The sequence below is a fragment of the Canis lupus genome, chromosome 16, assembly GCF_048164855.1.
Source record: "Canis lupus baileyi chromosome 16, mCanLup2.hap1, whole genome shotgun sequence".
NCBI classification, from domain to species: Eukaryota; Metazoa; Chordata; class Mammalia; order Carnivora; family Canidae; genus Canis; species Canis lupus.
Window position 1 is genome coordinate 53383436 of NC_132853.1, and position 26653 is coordinate 53410088.

At 44.6% G+C, this 26653-nt stretch overlaps 2 long non-coding RNA genes across 3 annotated transcripts; one reads left to right on the forward strand and one right to left on the reverse strand.

The window, feature by feature from the left end:
- Positions 1–615: 615 nt before the first annotated feature.
- Positions 616–14212, reverse strand: LOC140607563 (uncharacterized). The gene is made up of 3 exons (XR_012009534.1): positions 13445–14212; positions 3617–3688; positions 616–2846 (listed from the first exon to the last, which is right to left on the reverse strand). It is a non-coding gene; the product is annotated as an uncharacterized lncRNA (long non-coding RNA).
- Positions 14213–15649: 1437 nt separating this feature from the next.
- Positions 15650–24925, forward strand: LOC140607071 (uncharacterized). 2 transcript variants are annotated; one of them, XR_012009233.1, is made up of 2 exons: positions 15650–15875; positions 22794–24925. It is a non-coding gene; the product is annotated as an uncharacterized lncRNA (long non-coding RNA). The 2 variants fall into 2 exon arrangements; XR_012009232.1 differs by having other exon boundaries at positions 15650–15835.
- Positions 24926–26653: the final 1728 nt, after the last annotated feature.

Here is a 26653-nt window from a genome sequence, read left to right on the forward strand (position 1 = left end):
CTCCCGCCACCGCCCCTCCCACGGGGCCTCAGAGGCCACTTCACCTCCATTGGGAAAATCCAGTCGCCTCCAAAGCCCCCAGCGGGCTGTGTCCTGAGAGAGCTCCGGCCACAGCCTAGGGGTATTTGCTGCCAGCGGGTGGGGAGGGGGAAGGTCTCTACTTGCCAATCAGAGTAAGGGGCCAGAGGCTCTGCTCAGGTGTGTATTTGGGGCCATAAAGTGGCATCCAGTGCAAGGATGGGGTGGGCCCCCCACCCCCAGGCATAGCAGAGGCTCAGTTTGGGAGCACAGATTTTGCTGTTTCTGTTTCACTCTGTGCAGATCTAGTTGGTCAGTGCTTAGTGCTGGAATCCTGGAAGACTCCACCCTGCAAACTCAGCCCCAAGCCTTAGAACCCCCGCTCAGCTCAGATACTACCTGCGGTTGCTAAAAGGCCCAGAGTCCTTGGCAGAGACCATGGCAAGATGAGCCACCATGTTTCCAAAGCACGTTATTTATTTATTTATTTTAAGATTTTATTTCTTTATTCATGAGAGAGAGAGGCAGAGACAGAGGCAGAGGGAGAAGCAGGCTCCCTGTGGGGGAGCCCAATGCGGTACTCAATCCCCTCCCCCATCCCCTGATCACACCCTGAGCCAAAGGCAAACGCTCAACCGCTGAGCCACCCAGGTGTCCCCCCAAAGCACTTTAAATTCAGAGTTTTGACTTCACCCCCCATGTAAGGATCTTCATAAAATCATTATAGTCCTGAGTGCTACGGAAACTTCCTCTATTAGAAGTAAAAGCTCTAAAAACACCACTGTTAGAACCGTTCATTTGCATATATTTTAAAATGTTGTCATCCTCAAAAAAAAAAAAAAAAAAAAGACAGGCTGAAACTCTCAAATTCCGAGAGTTCTTGCTTTTCATTCACACATTTTTCCTTTTTTTTTTTTCTATCAAGAGTCAAAGTCATTGCCTGGGACCATCCTTCAGTTCTGGGGTCATGGGGTCCTTAACGAGGGGCTTGGGAGTGTTTGAGCTCGGAGGGGAGCCTGCGGCGGTAGCTGGGGGGTTCGGGCCATCCCCTGCTCTGCCTGGGTCTGGGTCAGCCCCATAATCTGTGGGTTTGGTGAGAGGTGTCCCACCTGAAGCCAGGCCCAGGGAAGCTTTGTCCACCTGCTGTTCTCCACCATGCCTTCCACCGACTGGAGTCACAAGGGGATATACTTGCATCTTGAGTTCCGTGTTCCACTTTTCTGAAGGCGATCGTGGAGGAAGGCATGGCCAGACTCCCAGACCATCTCTTAGAGCTCCAGCCCTGAGATCTGAAAGCCAGAATCAAAAAGATCACAGTCCTGGGGATCCCTGGGTGGTGCAGTGGTTTGGCGCCTGCCTTTGGCCCAGGGCACGATCCTGGAGACCCGGGATCGAATCCCATGTCAGGCTCCGGGTGCATGGAGCCTGCTTCTCCCTCTGCCTCTATGTGTGTGTGTGTGTGTGTGTGTGTGTGTGTGACTATCATGAATAAATAAAAATTTAAAAAAAAGATCATAGTCCTTTGCAGCACAGTGATTCAACTGCTCACTGGTTATCAACTAACTGCAGAGGCTCCTGAGGGAAGCGGAATGCATTCGGCAGGTGAGCACACCAAATGCATTGAGCTCCAAGATTTTCTCAGAAGCATATGCCTAAGATAGGACAATCCATCACAGAGTCTGTTAGTAACACCTGCCAACACGGGACCCTTCCTAGGTATTAAGCATTGCTTGCAATTTATGCCATAGCAGTTGGCCCTCAGAGCCCTGCTGCAGAGAGCAGAAATAAAGAGCACACAGAGCAAAATATTGACAGAGCTAGGATCTGAGCCCAGGTCTGTCTGTCTGCCCCCCCAAGGCCAAATCTCCAGGTTTCCTGAGTGGCATTCCCAATCTAAATGTAAAAGTCTTTGGTTGCCACGCTTCCCCTTTCTCCTTCTGTCCTCTCACTCGTGAAGGATGGAACAAGATGGAACTGTCACCACCAGAGGACAGCGTCCCCTGGGTTGGGCTGCAGGGCAAGGGTGCAGCAGCCAGCCTGGTCAAGTGTGGAGGCGGCTCTGCTGACTGCAGGCTGAGCACCGTAGGTCAAACACCTACCCTCTGAGAGCCTCAGTTTTCTCCTGTGCGAAAGTCTGGACATGGCACCAATCTCACTCATATTGTGGGGATCCGAGGGAGAAACCTGCCCAGAAATGCCTGACCCATCCTATGTGTCCTGCGAGGTCTCTTCTACCTCCCCTCCAAGAGTATAAAGGTAACTACCAACTCTGACCTGTCATCACTCTGCTCCAGGTGAACAAACTCCCAGAAGTGGTTCCACTTTCTTTGCTCTTTTTTTGGACCATCTTTTATTAACACCTTAACACCTTCTTGAATCCTGAAAGGACTAACCGACCAGAAATGTCTCCTAAAGATGAGCCAAAAAAAAAAAAAAAAAAAAAGAAAAGAAAAGAAAGAAAGAAAGAAAGAAAGAAAGAAAGAAAGAAAGAAAGAAAAGTAGGAAAAGAATTATGGGGGCACCTGGATGGCTCAGTGGTTGAGCGTCTGCCTTTGGCTCAGGTCGTGATTCTGAGGTCCTGGGATCGAGTCCCACATTGGGCTCCCCACAGAGAGCCTGCTTCTCCCTCTGCCTCTCCCTGTGTCCCTCATGAATAAATAAATAAAATCTTTAAAAAAAGAAACAAGGGGATCCCTGGGTGGCTCAGCAGTTTGGCGCCTGCCTTTGGCCCAAGGCGCGATCCTGGAGTCCCGGGATCAAGTCCCGCGTCGGGCTCCAGGCATGGAGCCTACTTCTCCCTCCTCCTGTGTCTCTGTCTCTCTCTGTGTCTAAAATAAATAAATAAATAAATAAATAAATAAATAAATAAATAAATAAATAAATCTTTAAAAAGAAAAAGAAACAAATTATGATGTTATATCACGATGTAATGGATTCGTTGTCAGTGTTGGAAATAAGTAAACTGGAGGAAACAAAGATGAACCTCCCATCCCCTGAACATTAGGGTCAAATTGTTTTGTTTCTTTCCTAATCTAGAATATAAGTCTGATGTTAGCAGAAATGCCTGCAAGCTCATCACCACTGCTTATGGATCTGGGAAAGGACAAAGCGACTAAAGGGAGAGGGCACGTGTTAAATGCAGGCTAACCTAACACTAACGATCAAGATGGTGATGGCAAGACGCTGTTGGCGGCCTTCAACTTTTCTCCGAAGTTCTTTCAAGTTGTTCAGCATGTGGCATCCTACACAGGCATCAGGCTGAGGCCGGGGGCCTTGACCCAGGAAGGAAGCACTGTGTCCTGAAGATGCTCTGTTTAGGTGTCTAGGTTCGGCGATGCTGAACATGTCTGGTGGGTTGAATGAATGATTGATCATTCATTGATCATTCAATCAATAATATCAAAGGGATTTGATAGCACATCCCAAATCAAGATTTTCTCTACCCCCAACTCACTGTTGCCCAATGACATCAAAGTGCTATCAAATCCCTTTTCCTAGATTTCATCTTAAAATGCAAACTCAACTCTTGAAACTAGAGAAACTTTCAAATTGATGTTGGGGGAATGCCAAGAAAAGACATTGGAAATTACTGACACACCTGAGTGGCTGGCAGGAGAGCAGAGGTGTGGCACGCCTGGCCAGATGCTGGGGATGTGAGGGTGTGTCGAGCCTGGAAAGGAGAATGAATAGCAGATCTGAGGAAGACTGGATTGTTGGAAGACCCACCAGCGGCCGTTCCATGGTGTTAATGCAGGGCGTCAAGTTTAAGAATTCACAGAGCAAGACAATACGGGGTGTCATTCCAAGAGCCGGGACTTTAACAGAGAATCTGGTTTCAAACTTGACCACTTACTGGACTGGAAAGCTCAGTTTCCTCACCTATAAAGTGTAGAAACAAGTACCAACTCATTTCAGGAGGCTGTTGTGTGAAAGAGATGAAATTGAACCCATATCTGGAGCCTGGCCCAAGGAAATGCTCAGTAAACAGTAGTACGATGGGGAGGAGGCGCGAAGGAAGGGGTTAAAGGAAGCAGCGGGCCGGGGACCCAGGCTAGGGGGCAGAGGGATAAGATCTGGTGCAGTAACCACTGTGTGTGTGAGGACACGTGGCCGAAAAGCGTGTCTTAATTATGACATGAAAGCCAATAAGGGAAAGAAAGGAAACATCTGTTAACTCAGGGAAAATAGGAAATGGGTGAAGACCCAAGAAGGATTACCTGTGAGACCCTGGCTTGGCCCCTGGGAGAGGCGTCTCTCACGGCCGCCATGGGCCACCTGGCTGGGGCAGTCCGGGTGCAAATTGTGCAACACACCCCATGTGTCCTCGTGGTTGGGGTCTTCCCGGTCCATACCTGTTCTCGCTCCCCATTTCCCAGAAGCCAGTGATGTCACACTGTCTCCCTCTCCCTGATAGAAAACCTGCCCTCCAAACGTTTCATTCATTCATCAATGTCAACTCATGGATGACAATTTGAAATACAAACCCACCCCACAGGTATTTATATTTGAAAGCCAGTTAAATAAGGAAGTTGACTTAGCAAATGTTTTTGGAACTCTGGTTTGCTCCAAGCATTGGGACAGGCACTGAGGATACAGAGCAGAGGGAAATGCCTAGTTCCCGCCTTCACTCCATGGCCTGCTTGCTGGTCCACCCCCCAGAGTCCTGACGTTTGAGCACCGCAGAGGCGCCCACGGGTCAAAAACACCCCGGCCACAGTCCCCTTCAGTGGGCTTCTCCGGCACACGGCATCCTGGGGGAGCAGGACATCGCTTCTTTCTGCCCGACCGTGAGCTCCGCACACTTGTCCCACAGCACTGGGCTGCGCACTCCAAGGGCAGAGGGCTGATGGGCTCGGAAGCCAGAGAGCAGACAGCTGACAGTCCTTGCTCTTACTGGCTTGCTCTGTGACCCTGGCCAAGCCACCTTTCCTCTCTGTGCCTCAGTTTCTCTTTATAAAAGCAAAGAGAGCCCTTCTAGTACCAGCACTCCAGGAATTAAATGAGATGGCAAATCAGACTGGCTCAGAGAACCACTTTGCTTTTTGTATTATGTATTAATTATGTATTATACATATATCATTACATATACGTATATACAATAATACATAATTAACCATGTATTAATGTAATTAATATTAAAAATTACTATAATAAATTATAGTGATATATTATGTTAATAATATATAATAAAATAATGTATATATTAGTGTATTTACTATATAATAAAATTATATATACACAACATACACGTATATGTGTATATGTATGTATATATGTATCTGTGTATTTGCCCCCCTATTTAATTATGTACATATTGTGTATATATGTATGTCATATATGCTCACATACGTGTGCATGCATAAATGCACTTAAAATAGTATTAAGAACCAATGTCTAAATCACAGAGTATCTTCTCCATATAAAAAGGACCCACACAGTTCAGTCAGAGCCACAAACAAGTTTGCTGCTCTTTGGACAGTGTCATTATTTTAGATTTTGGCCCCCAGGGGACATGGGGACCTGTAATCATTTCCCTGGCTCCAGTCTAAACAGGGCTCAGGGGTGCTTGGGTGGCTCAGTCAGTTAAGTATCTGCCTTCAGCTCAGGTCATGATCCAGGGTCCTGGGATCCAGGCCCGCAACAGGCTTCCTGCTCAGAAGGGAGTTGGCTTCTCTTCTTCCTCCCTCTACCTCTCCACCTGGCTCTTCTCTCTCTCTCTCTCTCTCTATTTATATATCTCTCTCTCAAATAAATAAAATCTTTAAAAACCCAGGATTCAGTGAAGACTCCTCCAGACTTACTACCCCCATGTGTACTTACTATCTGTTGTATTTATTTATTTATTTATTTATTTATTTATTTATTTATTTTGTTGTTGTGTATATTTAAACCACTTAAAGTGTGCTTTTTGTTTCTGGCCTGAAAGAAAATGGTGCATTTCGATAAAAGGGTAAAATTAGTAAGTGAATCATGGAGCTTCAATATCAAAATTACTGATAATGATGATGGTGAATGACAATGAAGGTGTCTCCAGGCAGAGAATGGAAGGTCCCCGAAGGACTTTCTGCTCCCTGTGCCAGAGACAGAACTGGATGATGCCATCATTCTTGGGCTCACAGGTTGGGAGGGATCTCTTAAAATTTAGCCGATTCCACTGCACCTGATACACACGTAGGCAGGACATCTGGACCCACCACCCAAGTAACAGTCGATTGCATCCCTTGACTCAACTCGTCCCATTCACCAAGTGAACACAAGAGGAGCTGGGCCAAGCAGATTGCACCCCTGGGGGCTTGGTGATTAAGACACAGAGAACAAGATGCGGTTCCAGTTAGCAGGTGGAATTGAGTAGAGAAGTGAGCAAGTGGAGTCTAGGCTGGGTCAGCATGGGGCCAACCACGGTCATGGCCACAATATTACGGTGCAGCAGAAACTGCAAGTACACCGAGCAGAGCAATTTCCCAGAGGGGCTTGTGAAGCAGCTCTATCTGCAAAGCAGAATGAGAGGGCATTGGCTCCTGAGAGGTGGGAGCTGGATGGAGAGCCCAGCCCTCGGTTCTCATGAAGCCCAGCAATACAGAGCTCCACGGCAAACCAGGTCAACGGCAAATAAAATCCTCTAGAGACATCAGTAGTACAAAGTATGCTGTTAGTTCTAAATAAAAATTTACACGTGCAAATTGTGAGCATTTCGGTATCATCTCATGCTCCCTCAGTATTTCTGTATCATCTATGTCTTTTTTTCATGCTAACGTTTTACCTATTTTATTTTATTTTATTATTTTATTTTATTTTATTTTATTTTATTTTATTTTATTTTCGTTTTACCTATTTTAGATTGTAGCCTCTGGAGATGAGGGACAGTATCTGTTTGTTTTCCTTAGTACAACATGTAGCACAATGACACGTTTGCAACTTGGGGGAGTGCTTTTGTTTTTTTTTTTTTTTTTAAGCATCATATTTCAAAAATGAGCTAGGATTTTATCAATTAAGAAAATGTCCTCATCTTGCAAGCTTTGTAGACCTCTCTGAACTCCATGCATGTTCCAGTTATAAGAGCGCAGCCTGGAAAGTATCCAAATGTCCATCCACAGCAGAATGGAAAAATAAATTGTGGTATTTTCACACAATGGAATATTTTACCACAATGAGAATAAACAGTCTATGACTTTATGCAACAGTCAGACTGGATGACAAGAAGCCCGACGCAAAACCACACGTAGTGTGTGATTTCATTTATATAAGGTTCAAAAATAAGCAATACAAATTGAGAGTGTTAAAAGTCAGCATAGGGGTTTCCCTCCCTGGGAAGGGGGGAAGAGTCTCTGGAAGGAAGCACGAAGGGGTTTCTAAAGTTCTGCTTCTTAATCCCAGCGCTGGTTGCGAAGGTGTGATCAGTACACGAAATTCATCAAGCTGCTCACCTTTGTCATCCGAGCACTTTTCTGTGGGTATATTATTATATTTCAATACAAAAGCAAAGAACTATGTGTATAACTGTGGTGAACATAAAATAATACGTAGGAAAATACAGAGGTTTTACAAAGCATCTTTGAGGTTTATGGTATTTGTACTCGCACAATCGTTCTGAACCATTGAGACACAAGATGTTATAGAAAACTGTTTCATGAGAGGGCTTGCTTTAGAAAACTGTGGTTTTTGACTTTGGGTTATATAAATTCTGTCCTAGAAGGCTGCTCCCCAGCCATGCATCTTATCGAGAAGTAATTCATTATGACATCACTAACTCAGCTGTAGCTAACGTCCTGGACCTTTACAAAAGGTGTGCAGATTCTCTTAAAACTAGAAACAGAACTAAAGATGTTTCTTCTTATTTTATCTTATTTAATTAATTAATTTATTTGTTAAATAGGTGGGCATTGAATTCAAGACCCCAAGATCAAGACCTGAGCTGAGAGCAAATGTCGGATGCTTAAATGACTTGAGCCACCCAGGTTTCCTCTTATTTTTAAAAATTGATATTTTTAAGTATAAAATGGCTGTCTAACTAAATTGGGAGAAACAACATCAATTTCAGTGCTTCCTTCTGATACACCAAGACCCATCTGAGATTTTTTTTTTTCCTAACATATCCCCTGGGCCATCTTCTTCCCAACCATTCTAAGCCCAATTCAAGTCAGTTTGAAACGGAGGCATAAACATCCAGAGCAATGCTCAAGTTTTGCAAAATTCCCTCTCAGACAAAACTCTGTCCTAACGCTTGAGTTCTTAGAAAGCTATGAATAAATGCATTATTTATGGATTGATGCATGGAGGTCTGTATAAGCCTACTTAGAGAAGGCACTCAACCCTTTCATGGCAACCAGAGACAAACATCTTATCTTTAAAAAGAAAAGTTTCTCAAAATTTTCATTAACCCATCACTTTCACAAAGCTACCTTTCAACCTTCTATGACTTGGAAGGTAAAGCTCCATGTTCAAACAGGAACATTTTTCTATTAAAAATAAGCCCCCTTAAAAAAAAATAAGCAGGCTCTTAGAGTTCACTAATTGAATTGAAAGTGGGATTTTTTTTTTTTCATTTTTAAGTGTTCATCACTCTTATAGCTGCTTAACTCTGAGCTCACGCATCAGCTTCCCTACAGCTGAGCATCTTCTCAGGAGAGCAGTGAGTACTGCAGTGGGGTCTGAGGAGCGGTGGAGCCTTTGGATTTAGCTCTTCTACTCAACCCAACCGTTCTCAAACTTGAGCATGCATGAGGATCACCTGGGTGCTTGTTAAAATGCAGATTCGCAGGGCCCTACCCCTTTCCAAATTCTAAAGAGGCGGGTCTTGGCTGGGGACCCAGACTTGCATTTTGTCTGACACCCCCAGGTCACTGCCGCAAGTCCCCCTTGGCAGACACACTGGGATGGGTGGTACGGATAAGCCCTGGGATTCCGCATTAATCAGGGGAGGTGGTTCAGATCCACTCGGAGGCGGAGCCACTTCTTCCCCGACCCCGCTGATTGACTTCAGCTCCCAAGCCCAGTCTAATGCACTGATCCCAATTTGCGAATGAATTGTATTTCAAATAGTATTTTGTCAAGCTTAATTGGAACTAAGAACTCATGTGGCTTTTTTGTTTTGTTCTTTCCTTTTGAACGGTGCTTTTGGCTCTTAGGTCCTCTCATTTAACCTTTAAGGGAGCAATTTGCAGCAATAACTATTATATGCAGGGTTCTGGGAACAGAGAGGTGGAAAAGTCATATTACCCAGACAGGAATGCTCTCAGGCAAATTTTTTTTTCAAGGGGGTGGAGTTTGCCCAAAAGCCCCTCCCCTCCCTTTCTGCACTTTTCCCCCTCCTGGGATCCTTTCTTGGAGGATCTTAGGGCTTTCTTAGCCTTTATTCCACCCTTACCACACCGATTCCTGGTAACCAAGTTCCCATTACCTACAGTCCGTGATGTCAGCTAAGATTTAAATAATGGCAATTTGATCGAATCAGTTCATGCTAATAGGTAAATGACTGATAGAGTGGAGTCATACTTTAGCAGAGCTTCGAGGTCAAAGCATCTCTGGGCCAATCATAGTCCAATTCTCTGATTTCTTGTAGGCTCTCAACTGCATACCTGAAAGATGTCCTACTTAGCATCCTTAAATTGGCTTAGAAGCCACACCCAGGATCTCAGGGACTCCTCACTCACACCTAGAGCTAGCCACTGTCTCGTCTCAATTCTTGATGGCGCTGCTAAAATTGTGTAATTCCAGCACAGCCTGGTCTGCTAGTACTTCATCACTTAAAACCTATACAGATTTGACCAGGCTTGTCCATAAAAACGCTACAATTTCTCTTATTTTTAAAATAGTTTCCCTCTTTTGCCATATTCCTGAGTATGTTGGAGGGCATCCCATTTCCCAAAACCAATATCGATTACAATAGGAAATCGCAAAGACATTCCCAGCTGCCCACACAGAAGCACTTACTAGGCTGACTGTCACCCAGCGGGCCCTAGAGACAGACAGGGCTGGGAGTAGCTTGACAGAATGTCCTGTCCCCTTGAATCTGGGCATGGCTCTGTCCATCCTCTTTGTGTTGGGGCCTTATCCTATTTCCTCGACATCCCATCTTTGGAGATGTCAAGCGCCAAGGCCCGCTACTGCTAAAACCACGTAGGGGGCGGACGAATGGAAAACTATGTTGAAGCAAATTTGTGTCACATTACAAATGGGGAAAAAAGGCAATTGCATAGTTCCTTGACAGGTCTGAAGGAGAGGTCCGAGACCTGGGGTCCAGCTGCATATGTTCATTTCATTCCACCAGCAGGTTCAGAGTGACCCAAGTACACACCTTATGAATCAGACCTAGATGGGGGCAGGTGAGGCGACAGGGGTAAATCAGACAGACAAAGCCTGACCTTTGGGATCCTACAGGTCCTGAGAGGAATCATGACTACTTACGGTAGAGAATGATAAGCACAACGAAAGAGGTTATATATATATATATATATATAGTATATATTATACTATATTATACTATAGTGTATGTTATTCTATATTATATTTAGTATATATACTAATATATATAAAGTGTATATATATTATTATATATATTATATATATTATATAATTATATATATACATTGTATATATATAAATAATTATAAATAAATAAATAAATAAATAAATAAATAAATAAATAAATAAATATTTTAAGGCCTGAGATTTATTTATACAAGAAGCCACAGAGGGGAATGTGATTCAAGTAGAAGCAACAGAGGAGCAAAGAGCAGAGAGAGGTGTTCTCCTTCCAGGCGGGCCCGGGGACTGGGAGGCAGCCGAGAGAACCCAGAATCTCCAGGTGAGAAGTTCAGGGCAGGTAAAGGCGGGAGCCGGGCGGGCGGCGGCGGGGAGGCCTAAGATTACAGGTGGGTTCAAAAGCCAAAGGATGATGTGAGCAAAGCGCAGAGGCCTGTCCTAAGGAATGTGCCCCACTTTCCCGGCTCCTTGGGGACTCCAGGCATTCTAACAAGAGACATGTCGCCTGCCAGCCAGCAGATGTGGCCCATGAATAAACATCCCCGCAGGGCTGGGGAGGGTGGGGAGAATAATAAATATGAAGAAGGTGGTGGCCCGCCCCTCTGGGTCCCCCTCCCCTGCTCCCAGGGCAGCAGACACCCTGGCCCAAAGGGGCGGACTCAGACGTCCCCACTCTGGGCCGGGTCGGCCACACATTAATCCGGGTGGATTTGGCCATCCTGTGACACAGCCAATCAGTTCGAGGGAGGGGACGGCAGGAACGCCTCTCCTTTCACGCCACAAAAGGATTTTCGTCCCTTGAGAGCACAATGGGAAAAAAAGCCAATCAAGGCGGGATCAGCTGTGGGCTGGTCGCTGCGGATCTGTCTCTCCCAGAGGGGGGTGGGGGGGACATATTGGTCCGTGTGGGAAACCCACAGCCTCAGCTTCTCACACATTGTTCTCCTCCTCTTCAACTGCACCCCTCCCCAGCAGCCCGCACCCTCCCCTCTCCCCTCCCCAAAGCCGTTAATGCCACAAAAGATACTTTCCCCATTGTGCCCGGACAGCTGAGAGGTCCAAGCTCGCCCTACACAGCTCTGCGTCCTCTCCAGGGAGAAGGGGCCGGACCGTCCAAATGGAGAGCGGGATGCTTATCATACAAAGGAATTAAACCCACTTGGGCTCTCTCCTGCTAATCTGGGGCTGTGGGGGGTTAAATACGGTTACATTTTCATTAGGTGCTAATAGCCAGAGGGCAGCTCGGGGCAGCAGGGACCAGACATTGTCATGCAGAAAGCTCCCCCCAGGCAAGGGAAGGTCAAGGCAGGTGGGGTGGGGGGCTAGGAGGGCCCAGCCAGCCCTACAGCTTGGTCTGGGAGGAAAGGGTGGGGTGTGCTTGCAACTATTGTTGGCCTCAGAGTTCCATCAATGGGAAAAGTCATGTTTTCTGCAAAGGGTACAAGGTGGAATTGTTGGGGAGGGGAAGTGCCGGTGGGTGGCTGGGGACAGAGCGAGGCCACTTGTGACTCTGTCCACCTTCTAGGGAGCCCTCCCCACTGTCGGTCTCCTCTGAGGCTCTGTCAGGGTAAATGGAAGATTCCACGCCTGTCGGGTGTGGGGGGGCATGGGGTGGAGGGGCAAGTTTGGGAACCAGGGAGAAAGGACGTGAGCCCTGGGCTCTGCTAATCTCTCAGGGGCCTTGAGGCCCTGGAGCATCTGGGTGACTCTCTGAACCTGTTTCTTTTTCGTGCAAAATGGAGATAAAACTTCCAACCATGGATTCCTGAGCAGCCTCAGTGAATGAAAAGTGCCCGGTACAAACGAGGTGCTAAGAAAGAGGACAGCCTCCGACTGCCATCCGGCTCCTAACTACCACCAAAAAGACACGTCAAAAGGCGGGCTTTGCTAGTGGCCTGATGTCACTTCACTGCCTTGTGCTGTTCCAGCCTCCTGGACCCCGGAGCACATTCCTCTTGTCTTCGTTTTGGTTTCTTCCAGAGTCTCCATCCGGAGCTCAGCTCCGCCACAACCTCTTTCGGCTTTAACTTGGGCCCATTCAGACATTACAATCCCCCAGGCCTGCAAATGTGTCCACGAATAAATCAACAGGCAGGCTCATGATCTATTTTCTGTTGTGGTTTTCTCTTCTGTGCATTCATTAAGACACTGGCCAGGAAGGGCTTCGTGGGGACACAGAGAAGTGTGTGTGGGAAGACAAGAAAACCAACGCCCTGCAGGCTGGCCCTAGCTTTATGGTGGTGGGTATATCGCCCTTTCACTCAATAAGGCAGGAGACCATTGCATTTGGGCTTCCCAGAAACTCAGAATCCAATCGCAAGCTAAAAAGCTAACAAAGTGGTGGATGGCCAGTAAAAGATCCTAAGGATCTTTTCTTTTTTTTTTGTTTTGTTTTATAAATTTATTTTTTATTGGTGTTCAATTTGCCAACGTATAGCATAACACCCTGTGCTCATCCCATCAAGTGCCCCCCTCAGTGCCCCTCACCCAGTCACCCCCACCCCCCGCCCTCCTCCCTTTCTACCACCCCTAGTTCGTTTCCCAGAGTTAGGAGTCTCTCATGTCCTGTCTCCCTTTCTGATATTTCCCACTCATTTTTTTTCTCCTTTCCCCTTTATTCCCTTTCACTATTTTTTATATTCCCCAGATGAATGAGACCGTATAATGTTTGTTCTTCTCTGATTGACTTCCTTCACTCAGCATAATACCCTCCAGTTCCATCCACGTTGAAGCAAATAGTGGGTATTTGTCGTTTCTAATGGCTGAGTAATATCTAAGGATCGTTTCTATATGGTAGACAAGAAGATGTTGCGTGTGGTATCACAAGCTCAGCAGAGGTAGAATTTTCCTATCAACCCTTTGCCTCAAGTGGTCGAGGCATCCTATACCCTTCCCCAACATTACTACACCCCTGTGCTGCTCCCACCTTGTCTCCAGTACCCACCTCTGCCAACAGCGGTCCTGGATCTGCGTGCAGTGATGGCCTCTGCGGGTTTCAGGCTCTCCAAGACTGCTTTTCAACCAGAAAGAAGTGCCAGGTCAGGCTTATGATCTCCAAGAGTTCCTCAGGAACGGACTTCCCAGGACGCAAAATGGCTTGACCAACAGTGGCGCCTGTGGAAAGTCTACAAGAGGGACTTGTTTTCTGGAGCCCGCACACCCGATTTCAGAATGTCTCCAAAGAATTCAGTTGGGATGGATGTGTGGATGCGGAGGAAGAGGCAATTATGCCTTAAATTGGCGGAGTGTCTTGCTTGGTCTAACATGGGTCTTACGGTGACAGAGGCTCTCTGGTCATTTCTACTTCATGGGAGGTAGTTTTGGCATCAGTGAGCACCACAGAAATAATGCACTCATCTAAATACCTCTGAATGAGAGAATAGATTATGCTCCAATCCAAGTAGCAGTCAGAGAAATTCCTCCTTGCAAATTCATTACCACTGGTCTGACACCTGAAATCTTTAATAAGCTCCCTCTTCTCTTCGTCAAATATCAGATGTGACTTCTGATCTCTTATTCGGAATGTCAAAACTCAAAACCAAGGAATTCAGGGGAAGCTAAAGCACTGGACCAGACTAAGGCAAAAGGAGAAGGTTTCTAAACTCAACCTGGACTTTTTCTTTCCTCTCCTTCTTCTTTCGGTAAAAAGAGAAAATGCCTCACCCAAATGGTTAATAAAATTAGAATTCAAAAATCTTTCCAGGTGCAATGATAGATCCCTTTAGAGGAAACTACTTCCCTGAAGCCAGCAGTGCTCAGAAATTACAACCGGTTTCAGCAATTAAGAGAAGTAAAACATTAAAAAGCAAGAGGCAAAGTACATTTGCATGCTAATAGCCCCTTCTGTAGTGCTGGGAAGCTGTGTTGTACAACAAAGCAGATAACTTTCCCACTATAGCAATATTAACCCTTGGGTTCTCACTCCAGCTCCTTGCCCGGATTCTAATGCCTGGAATTCTTCTGGCGCTGGTTGGGCAAGACCAGGCTTAGCTGCATATCAATCCATGCTCCATCCTCATGCTCTCTGGCCTGGGTAGGAGAAGAAATAGCAACTCAACACGTCTGAATGTCTTTCGGGGTAGTAAGAGGAAGGTGGGAAAGATGCACCAGGGGTGAAAAGAAGATTTCCCTAGAAAACACGCTGGGATGGGCAGGGCATAGGCCTGGGCGTCAAGCGAGACTTGAATTTGAACCTGGCCATACACCACTTCCTACCGACATGACGTTGGACAAGTTCTTTAAGTTCCTGGAGCCCAGTTTGCTCATTGAATAGGGCACAATGATCATTAAATGAGGGAATAAGGATAACACTTCTATGCACCTGGTGACTCTAAAGGTTACTGTAATGGTGTTGTGGCCGGTGGCGTTTGAGGTGCCTTAGGAGGAACTTTACAAAGAACGTGTGGGTACAATGCCATGAAAAATCACTATGATTTTATTGGAGATGGAAAACAGTCCTTTTTACCTCGTGTAGAAAGTGCATCTTGGAATAAGGGCAGGTAATATAAAGGAGTCCTTTTCTTTCTCCCCAAGGTGGAGGCCAACAAGGTTTTGGGTTCCATCAAAGATGGCAACTGTCAAGAATGTACAGTAGGCTTAAGGTAGCTCCCAGAAATGAGGGGAAAATATTCAGTTCCTATCGGAAGAAGAAGGTATAGCATACAGCTTGGGGTTGGGAGCCGTGTACCCCTGGTTTGGAGATCCGCTTGCTTTGAAACTGCCTGGCTGCATTACTTTGAACGAATTTCCTAACCTCCCTGGGCCTCAGTTCCCCACTATAAAATGAGGATGATAAAATAGCATGCATTTGGGGCAAGGGTTCTGTAAGCTCTCGGCAAGTATCAATTACCAAGGGGTATGTCTTTGTTTCTCTTTCGAAATCCGTCCTTCCCCATGACACAACGGGGAAGCAATGCCCAAAGTATGTCATGTCTTGGATTTCAAGCCAACTCACTGAAATCGAGTAAAGATGAGGAAAGAGAAGTTTCTGTTTGTGCTCCAATGTCCTCATCACTCACCACATAGTTCTGCTGATGGGAAAGAGAGGCTGCCGGAAGGAAACAGAAGTTCATCAAGGGCTGGCAAAATATTAATCTGGAAGCTCACGGATGGGCAGTGATGCGGGCTCTCCGGCAGCGGGCGTCCCCTTCATGGTCATGCTACCTGTGGGCTGGACGAGCCCACCACCCCGCCCTTGCAAGGGGGCGGGGGGCACTCACAGTGACGCACCACTCATCCTCTGTTCTAGATCTACCTCCACATTACTCTCTGAGACACGAGGCCGGGAGGGGAATGGAGACAGAAAGGGAGCAGCAGAGTTCAGCAAGAAGCACAGGTACAGGTCTGAATGAATGGAACTCCTCCCTCTCGACAAGGTGCATTTCTCCCCCTGAGTGGTGGGTGGGTTTAACTCTGACCATGCACTGGAATCGCAGAGGAAGGGGCGCCTGGGTGGCTCAGTCGGTGAAGCATCCTCCTTGGGCTCAGGTCATGGGCCCAGGTTCTGGGACAGAGTCCCAGATGGGGCTCTCTGCTCAGTGGGGAGTCTGCTTCTCCCTCTCCCTCTGCCTGCCGCTCCCCCTACCTGTGCTCTCTGGCTCTCTCTCTCTCTCTCTGTCAAATAAAAAATAAATAAAATCTAAAAAAAAAAAAAAAAAAAAAAAAGACAGAGGAAGCTTTACAAAGTTGTGCTGGGACTCTACCCCCATTGGTTATGATTCACTTTCGTTCTGGGGTGAGCCTTGTATGGGCATATTTTTAAATAGCTCCTCAGTGATTCTGATGTGTACCCAGGCTTGAGAACCATTGTCCCACTTGGAAAACCCCGCTGAAAGTGTCCCTACTGCTCTCTTACTTTGCTGGGTGTGTTTGATCAGCCAAAAAGCTGCTCATTCTAGGGTACACATTAGGGTTACCCGAAGAGCTTGTCAAAATGAGGATGGCCAGGACCTGCCCCCAGAATTTCTGATTTATTTGAAGTGGGGTGCAGACATCCAAAATATCCCTCCACAAGCTTACGCTTTCATCCATACAAGACTATTCACACCCACACAATTTGTAATAGTCAAGATTGGAGACAAGCCAAATGTTTATCTAGAAGAGGTACGTTAAATAATGTTTAGTCTATTATCAACCTGGAATACTACGCATTCGTGAAAAGGGATGAGAAAGATCTCTCTGATTGCACTGATTTGAAAGATCTCAGGGAAACATATAAAGAAAAAAAGAAACAGAGTAGCTATGATAGGAAGGGGAAAAAGTCAAAAACATACTTTCATGTCTGTCTCTGCATAAAGGAAGATGGGAAGAATACGTAAATCATGAAAATGCTGACTAGAGACTTTTTATACTTTCTTAATAACTGAACTATCTAAATTACTTTTTTTTTTTAAATAAAATTCTTAAATAGTCACTCTGGTGATTCTAATGAGTCCTCAGATTCGAAGACTTTTCTCCAGGGCAGGAGTCAGCAAATTACAACCTGTAGACAAAACCCAGCCTGCTCCCCGTATTTATTTATTTATTTATTTATTTATTTATTTATTTATTTATTTATTTATTTATTTATTTTTTCAGCCAATTTTTATTTGGGAATGATTTTTGACTTTCAAAATTATTGAGAAAATGGCTCAGAAATTCCTTGTATGTCCTACACCCAGTTATTCGCCTATTATTACCAACTACTGAACATTATTATCAACTTAAGGCCAACTTCAAATCTCCTCAGTTTCCCCTAAAGAGCATTTTGTGGTCCAGGATCCTGTCTAGGATCTCACATTATACGTATAGTCATCATGTCTCCTTAGACTCCTCTTGGCTGTGATAATTTCTCAGATGAACTTTCTCTGGTTTTGACCTTATCAGTTTTGTTTGTTTGTTTGTTTGTTGTTTGTTTGTTTCAAAGTAGGCTCCATGCCCAGGGTGGAATGCAATGCAGGACTCCATCTCATGACTCTGAGATCAAGACTCAGCTTAGATCAAGAGTCAATGCTTAACCAACTGAGCCACCCTGGCGCCCCAGTGACCTTGACAGTTTTAAGGAACACAGGTCCAGCATTTTGCTGGATGTCCCTCAGTTGGGGTCTGTCTGATTTTTTTACTTTTTCATGATTAGACTGGGATAATGTGTTTTGGAGAGGCAGCGCACAGACGTAAAATGCCATTCTCATCAGATCATTTCCAGGGCACATGCAATCCACAAGATTTATCACTGTTGATGTTCATCTGGATCACCTGACTGAGGCAGGTTTTGCCAGGTTTGTCCACCGAGAAGTTACTGTTTTTCTGCTCCCTGTCTATACTGTACTCCTTGGAAGAAAGTCATCATGCACAGCCCACACCTCAGTTGCAATAGCTACATAAGTTGTTTGGAATTTTCTCCAGTTCTTTGGAGATTTACCTATCCATTTTTTCATTCAATTGCTTCTTAGTGTCATATATACACACACACATATATATATAATTTAATTTTCTTGCTCAACCAGCTTTCAGTTAGTTTCTGTATCCTTTTAACATACTCCCATCATTGCAGGGTGTTTGTGTTGTTGTTGTTGTTGTTGCTTTGTTTTTTGAACATTTTCTCACATTCTTGCACTATAGGATATTCCAGGGTCATTTTGTATATTTCCTGTTCCCGAAGAATTAGCCATTTCTCCAAAGATCCTTGGGTTGTTTTGTTTGTTTGTTTGTTTGTTTGTTTTCACTATAGATCATGGGCACTAGGTGTACTCATTGCTCCTGAGGAATCGTGACTTTTCGATTCTCTCAGCTGACAGAACAAGGAGACATATGTATGTATACCCACCTGTGCCTACACATGTATCTACACATATCTCTATGTGTAATTATCTGTGTCTATATGAAGCTAACTATGCGTTCATACTGATGTCGTTAATGCATTACCCCATGGATACTTCTCGCTTCCTCTCCTTACTTATTTATTTATAATATCCCTTTCCAACAATAAAAAGCCAGATCCCACCATTCTCCATCCATCAACTTAATTGTCCAATTCTGGCATACGTGCATAATGGCTTAACTCATATGCCCATAGTCTTGCAAACTCCACTCATTTCAAAGTTAATTAGATCAGCACTTGTTCCCCAACTTCAATCATTTATGTGCTTACATAATTAAAAATTTAAAAAAAAATTTAAATTCTTTTGTTGCATGCTACATTCCACCTGGGGATTCCTCCAAATGCTTGAGTGATTTTTAAAAATTTGTATAGTCTACTTTCTGTGCTATAAAGTTCCATGGGTTCTGATAATTGTTTGGTTCTTATACCCATCATTACAGTATCAAACAGAACAATTTCAGCACCCTAAAAAATTCCCCACGTTCCACCTCTTCAACTATCCGTCCCATCTGAACTGCTGGGAAGCACTCATCTATTTATCATCTCTATAGTTTTGTCTTTTCCAGAATGCCATATCATTGTAATCTTACACTTTGTAGCTTTTTCAGACTGTCTTCTTTCACTTAACAATATGCATTTGATTTATCCATGTCCTTTGATGGCTCATTTCTTTTTTATTGCTGAATAATATTCCATTTTATGAATATACTACAGTTTATTTATCCATTTACCTATAAAGGACGTCTAAGTTGTTTCCAGTTTGGGGCAATTATGAATAAAATTGCTATGCATAGGCAGATTTCTGTGTGGGCATAAGTTTCCAGACAAGTTGGGTAAGTGCCTGGAAGTGTGATAGCTGAATTGTAGGGTAAGACGATATTTAGTTTCATCAGAAACCACCAAATTGTCTTCCAAAGAGGCTGTATCATTTTGCAATCCCACCAGGAACAAATGAGAGTCCCTGCTGATCTGCATCCTTGCCAAAAGTTGGTATAGTCAGGTTTTGGATTTTAGTTATGTTAATAGATATGAAGAAAAAAATTGTTGTTTTAATTCATTCTTTCATTCATGTTGTTTTATCATTCTTTGATGATACATTGAGTATCTTTTCATGTGCTGAGTTGCCATCCAAATGCCTTCTCTGGTGAAGTTCTGTTCATATCTTTTACTCATTAATTGGGTTATTTTCATATTTTTGAGGTTTTTTTTTTAAAGATTTATTCATTTATTTTAGAGAGAGAGAGAGAGGGCATGACTAGGGGAGGGGCAGAGAGAGAAGGAAAGAAGGAATCTTAAGCAGATTCCACACTGAGTGCAGGGCCCAACACAGGGCTTGATCTCACAACCCTGAGATCACGACCTGAGCTGAAACCAAAAGTCAGCTACTTAACTGACTCTAACACCCAGGCATTCCTCTTATCATTGAGTTATAAGAGTTCTTTGTATATCTTTATACAAGTCTTTTATTAGATGAGTGTTTTGCAAGTATTTTCTTCTAGTCTATAGCTTATCATTTTATTCTCTTAATGAGGTCTTTTGCATAGCAGAAGTTCTCAATTTTAATAAAGTCTGACAACAATTCCTTGCTTCCATGCACTGCGGTGTTAATGTTTTATCTAAGAACTTATCACCAAACCCAAAGTCATGAAGATTTTCTCCTATGTTTTCTTCAAGAGTTAATTTTTGTGTAAGGTGCAAGACCTGTGTTTAGGTTCTTCTGTTTTGTATAAGGGTGTCTACTGTTTTAGCACCATTTGTTGAAAAGACTATCCTTTCTCCACTGAATTGCCTTTGCTCCCTTGTCAAAGATCAATTGACTGTATTTCTAGGAGTCCTTTTCTCAGCTCTGTATTCTGTTCCATTGATTTAATCTATTCTTCCGCTAATACCACACTGGCTTGATGACTAGCCTTTTGGTAAACCTTCTAAATCTGATAGTATGAATCCTCCAACTGTGCCTTTCTTTGTCAGAATACTGTTGCCTAATTGAGACCCTTTGTTTTTTCATATAAACTTTAGAATCAGTTTATTAATATCTACAAAATACTTTGCTAGATTTTGATTGGAATGGTGGTGAATCTACAGATCAAGTTAGGAAGAATTGATAACAATATTGAGTCTTCTAGTCCATGAATATGGTATATCTCTCCATTTATTTAAATCTTTGATTTTTTTTCCCCACCAGTGGTTTTGTTTTGTTTTGTTTTGTTTTGTTTTCCTGTTGTTTTTATAAATAACATTCCATTGGGCCATAGTCATGCTATTCATTTATGTATTGTCTGTGGTTGCTTTTATGCTATAATGTCAGACTTGAGTAGCTGCAAGAGAAACTATAACTCACAAAGCCTAAACTTACTATCTCGCCCATTCCAGAAAAAGTTTTCTGATCCCTGATGCAGAGTTGCTGAGCATCTTTCTATCAACCCTGCTCTCAATTATCTTTCTTTTTGTTGGCTTTGGGAAAGAAGACATCATCCAAAAAGGAATAAGGGCATCTTGAACCTCAGCAATGGGTTAAAAATTCTCCCTTTCAGGCAGTGAACAGAGGACCAATAGAAACCTTCTTTATTATCAAAGTTTTGTGATTTGAGTTTAGAAGTAGGTTATATATGAGTTTGCTTATGTTCTGAACTCAGTGCTGTTGGCCTACCAGTATCTTAGTGCCCATGATAGCACATGAAACATGAGAGATTCTTAATAAATGTTTGATGGATGAATGAAGTAAGAAATGAAAGGCGTGTGACAAAAAAATTCTCTGGGCTCTGCTGAAGTGCAGAAATAGCATCTCAGGAGTTATGAAACTGGGATAAATGGAACAGATGCATGAACGATGTAGCTAGCAACAGATATATATATTAAAAGAATGACCCTTTGTCTCCCAGGGAAGCAAACAGATAACATGAACACTGGTTTCTACCCTTAACAAATGCAGTCTCCTTTTTTAAAAGATTTTATTTATTTATTCATGAGGGACACACAGAGAGAGGCAGAGACATAGGCAGAGGGAGAAGCAGGCTCCCTGTGGGGAGCCTGATGTGGGACTTGATACCAAGACCCCGGGATCACGCCCTGAGTCCAAGGCAGATGCTCAACTACTGAGCCACTCAGGCATCCCAGCAAATGCAGTCTTAAATTGAGTCTGTACCAGTACCAAAGCAGTAGGGAGAAAAATGCCTATTATGTATTATCATGCTCCAGGCATTCATGATAGGGTCTTTACACATATTATTTCCAAACCATACAATAGCTACAAAGTAGCCAGCCCTTAGTGATCCAATATTAAAGATCAGCAAACTAAGAATCAGAGAGCAAAGTGACTCTTTCAAGATCTCTTCATGTTGAAGTAGTAGAGACAAAACTAACTGGGGGAGGAGGTGTAAAGGAATCTTGATCCACATGTTACCATTCAGCCACATTCAGTGCAAGTACCAGCAAAGAGCACAATATGCTTAGAGCTCCCTGCTATCCTACAGTTAGTATCTCTAGATGCCAACTCCAGGGATCTCAAAGGCATGTCATAGACATAAAGAAACCAGCAGACATATTTCTATGTCCGTGAAAGTCCATCCTTACTCTTAGTTTGTTTCTCTTGTGTGTTTTTTTTAAGATTTTATTTATTTATTTATTTAGCACAAGTGAGAGAAGTGGCAGAGGGAGAAGAAGAAGCAGACTCCCTGCTGAGCAGGGAGCCTGATGGGGGCTCGATCTCAGGACCCCTGGATCATAACCTGAGCTGAAGTCAGATGCTTAACCAACTGAGCCACCCAGGAGCCCCTCTACTCGTAGTTTGTTAATCAATTAATTGGTCAGGTAAGGGAGTCACTTCCAGCTGAGCACACAGCCCTCTGTAGCAGGCACTGAATGAACATCAGCAAAGGGAGAAACCTACTTCCTGCCCACAGGAGCTCATGTTCTCCTTGGGAGTCTAGCACGCATGTGCACATACCATCACCAGGAGAGTCAATGAATTTATTAAAAAGCACATTTAGACAAGTGATCATAAGCACATAGATATATATATGTGGGCATTGACTCAGTATGATTCAGCTGCAGGGAACTCAAACTCTCCAGTCATTTGTGCATTCATTTATACAACAAATCCTCAACAGTACCTGATTTACACTGTCCAGTTAATCATCTAAACATCAAAAAAACAAAAACCAGACAAAACTCTAGCATTTTTATTATACTTTATAGTTTACATAGACCTTACAAATACATTTCCTACCTTCAAGGTACCTAGTACAGGAATTATTATTGTACCCATCTCAAATCTTTCTATATTGAGGTTCAGGTAAGTGACATGATTTGTCCAAGGTTACAGCTTGTAAGGCAAGGCCTGTCCACTAGCCTACCTACAGTTCCCTCCACCACCCTCAGGTCCCCAGATCTTCAATATGCTAATCTTTTCTCTTCATTCGTGTGAAATCCACAGTTCCCTGTGTGCTGAGCATGCAATGATGAGGGTCTCCTTCTCCTCTCCTGGAGCTTCAAAACTAAACGGCCTCTCCTAGAAGGGCTTGGTAATTTCTTCTCCAGTGACTAGCAAAATGAGGTAGCTCCCAGTCCAAGAACCAGAGCTGATTTAGTCCAGCTTTCACCTATGGAGCATCTACAAACTCTTGTTGTCTCAGCCTAGCTGCTTTGTTACCCCCAGCATGAAAAAGCATATAGGCTCAGCAAACAACTTGCCATGCAATGGCCAAGGCATTTTCCATGGATCCCATTCTCTTTTTAAAAGATTTTATTTATTTATTTATGAGAGACAAGCAGAGAGAGGCAGAGACATAGGTAGAATGAGAAGCAGGCTCCATGCAGGGAGCCTGATGAAGAACTTGATCCCCAGAACCTGGAATCATGCCCTGAGCTGAAGGCAGATGCTCAACCACTGAACCACCTGGGCGTCCCTTCCATGGATCTCTTAACACAAGGCAAGTGAATCTGGTTCAACTTCAAAGCTCTGTGCCCCCAACCCACTGCCTCACCCATCCCCAAGAAACACAGAAACCAGCTACTCTGTTCTCATCCTCCCACACCCCTGTGGCCCTTCAGTGTCTTCCAAACCAAAAAGAGACCTACCACTTCCAGGGGGTAAACAAGGAAGTAGAAGATAGAAATTGAAGTAGACTCCCTAAAAGAACCAATGGACAATCTTTCCATACCTTCCTTCAACACTAAGCAGTAGCTAAGCACCCAAGCCGTACGGAACAGGAGCTTGTATTGACAGAGCAGCTTTTGGCGTCTCATCACAGGTTGGCCAGGGTCCTTCCCCAGAGGGGAATATTTTGCTGTGAGTAAATCTCAAGGAATGGCCTCATCCAACCTCCCACCTCAGAGGAATCAGAACTGACAGGCAAATTCCCAGTACCAGAGAAAAGCAACAAGGCTGAAGGGTGACCGAGGGTTTCCTGAGCTTTTGTTGAAGGCCACAGGTATTCACAAACTCTTGTCGCTCTTTACTCAAGATGTCATGGATGCTTTCTGAAAGGCAGGCTGGAGTGCAGGAAGATGAAATGGATTAACCGTTCTGAGGACAGGCAGCGATTATGACCCAAGCCCCCAGGACCCTGAGGCTGCCATCCAACCACTCATCTAATGCCACTTGTCTTGCAATCCAAAGGACAGACATGTGGTACAGATAACAAGTCAGAAACTGGACAGAGCCAGCAAACGCTCTGAAATGTGTTCTCCGCAATGGGAGTGGGCTCCCCTCCGTCCACTGGGCTCAATGCAGGGAAGGGCTTATTACATCTTGTGCACTGCAGTATCCCTGACACAAAGCACAGTGCCTGGCACATAGTCGGTGACCCATACATCTTTACTGAATGACTGAGACTCTCCGCACCTTCTCTATCCTGGAGCTAAGTCCGTGCACGGACACCAAGCAAGATCAACTCCATTTCAGTGGGCACTAAACCTATGACCCTGGCTACTTTCTTCTGCTGCACTGATGTGGGTGTAACTACAGAACTTGGGCCAACATGGTCAGAACAAGGAATCCGAGTGAGGAGGGGTCTGGTGAGGATGGAGGGAGGGACTGGGAGCAGTCACTGAACTGAGAGCTTCATGCCTTCTGGACTGGGGGCACCAGACTGCTGATGCATGAGAGGCAGTCAGACTCAGAAGATTCCCTGCAGGAAGGAAGGGTCTTGAGCCATCCTAAAGCAAGCGATTCGTCCCTTGATTCAAGATCCAAGATGAGTCACTCTAAACAGTAACTTGTGAAACACTCAGAAGTAATCGAGTAGATTCTTCCTCCAGAAGCTCTTGGGAGGAATCATGATTTTATGAGAAGTATTAGTATCGCTGTGGTTGCTACTACTCTTACTGCCACGATTTTCTTGTCTGACTCACAATGTTTCCCTTTGGCTTAAACTTCTTGGATCTGCCTAGGAGATCATTCAGGAAGAGCGACCAGCACTCTCTCCCCCAGCCCTCAGATTTGTTTGAAGGGATCTGTATGAATCTGGAGAGAGAGAGAGAGACAGATCTCGGTCCCAAGGTTGGGCAGAGCTACTGCAGCTGCAAGGTTATAGGCCCATAAATAAAGTTTATGGTTAAACTGGTCTGACCTGGCTTTGCCCCTAGGTACAGAAGCAGTATCTTGTCATTAGTATGCAGAACACATCAGCCTAATGTCTGCTCATTTGTTCTCAAGCCACTCTGCTCTATAAATCTTTTGGCGAGGGCGGAGTGGGGGGGGGGATTGCAGGGGGCAAAGAGAGGGGTAGACGGAGAAAGGGTCAGGCGAGGGAGGGGTGCGGGCTGCTCTGAGTTGAGTTTCATGACTAAACTCCAACAGGCCCGCCGCTAGTTCATTTGCTTGGTAGAGGGGCAAGTCACAAGTCACATAAAATAAAGTATTTTGTTTCTCCGGTGATAGGTGAAGCAGTAGGAGGCTGTGGGAAATCTAACTGGTAGGATGCGACCCTTTCCTTAATTCTGCAAGTTCCAAAAACAAGGTCAAGGTTATATAGCATAGGATTTTACCTAAAAGGCAGAGTCCTCTGCTTCTTGGGTTGCTTATTTTTGTCTCTGCCTTTGTTTTATTTTGGGTTTGGGGTTTTTTGGTTGTTGTTGCTGGTTTTGGGGTTTTTTTTTGTTTGTTTGTTTGTTTTGGTGTTGTTGTTGTGTGGGGTTTGTTGGTTTTTTTTTTTTTTTTTTTTTTTTTTTTTTTTTTTTGCATTCTAAGGAAAGAACTGGATTTCACTCACCCAGACTCCGTGGAGGAGAGCCCTTAGGGAATCAGAGGGGGCAGTTTTCATATTTCCATCCTGCAGGCTAGGGAGCTGCTGGGTGTGAGGGCTCAGCTCTTGGTCACCTCTGCAGAGGGCTACCCAAGAATGAAATGAGGGCGAACAGGCACGTAGGAGAGCTGACCTTGGAAACCTCCCTGAACTAGAAGTTATTGAGAATTGATTGCATTTCCTGAAGCTGAGAGTTTCTTCTTTGCTGGGGTAACGTCCAGACCAGAATAAATCCTGACCCTGGCAGTGTCCTGCCTGGGGACTCTGGTGCGGGGCACTGGGGAGTGAGGAGGAGAGGTGGGTCTGGGACCAAGGCTGGCCTGATGTTTGTTGCCTCAGGGCTTTCCAACTTTCCTGGGGCAGCAAGCAAGAGGACTTCTCACCTTCAGCCTCCACGCAGGCACAAAGAACCTTCCATGGCACATTGGCAAGGGGTTGCAGGAATCATGCAGAGCCATAAATGGCTCGTGTCAGAGACGTGGTGGCCCGGAAGAGCAGAAAGCCAGAGAAGAGGGCTCGGCCCACATCGTGTAGACTGCCCAGCCCCCAACATTGTTCTCTGCTGAAAGATGGTTAAAATTAACCCAGAGTAGCCTTGAAGGGGAAGTCAGGAGCAGGATCCTGCAGTCCTGAGGTCTGAGGGGAGGTGGGGCGGGCCCGGGCCCGCTGGTCCCGGGCTAGCTCTCCAATCCTTGATGATGGCACCCCGGGGCCAGAGGACATAGAGGGTGTCTGCTGAAGGTTTGTATTCAACTCTCAAGCCCTTCATTTATTATTATTATTATTTTTTATTTTTTAAGTAGATCATGCAACTCCCAATCTCAGGGTTGTGAGTTCAAGCCCCACATTGAGCATAGAGCTGCCACAAGCCCTTTATTGTACTGTATTTTTAAAAAAGATTCTATTTATTTATTTGAGAGGGAAAAGACGTGTGCATGCGTGAGCAGAGGGAGAGGCAGAGAATCTCAAGCAGATTCCCACTGAGCATGAAGCCCAATGAGGGGCTCGATCTCACAACCCCAAGATCGTGACCTCAGCCAAATCCAAG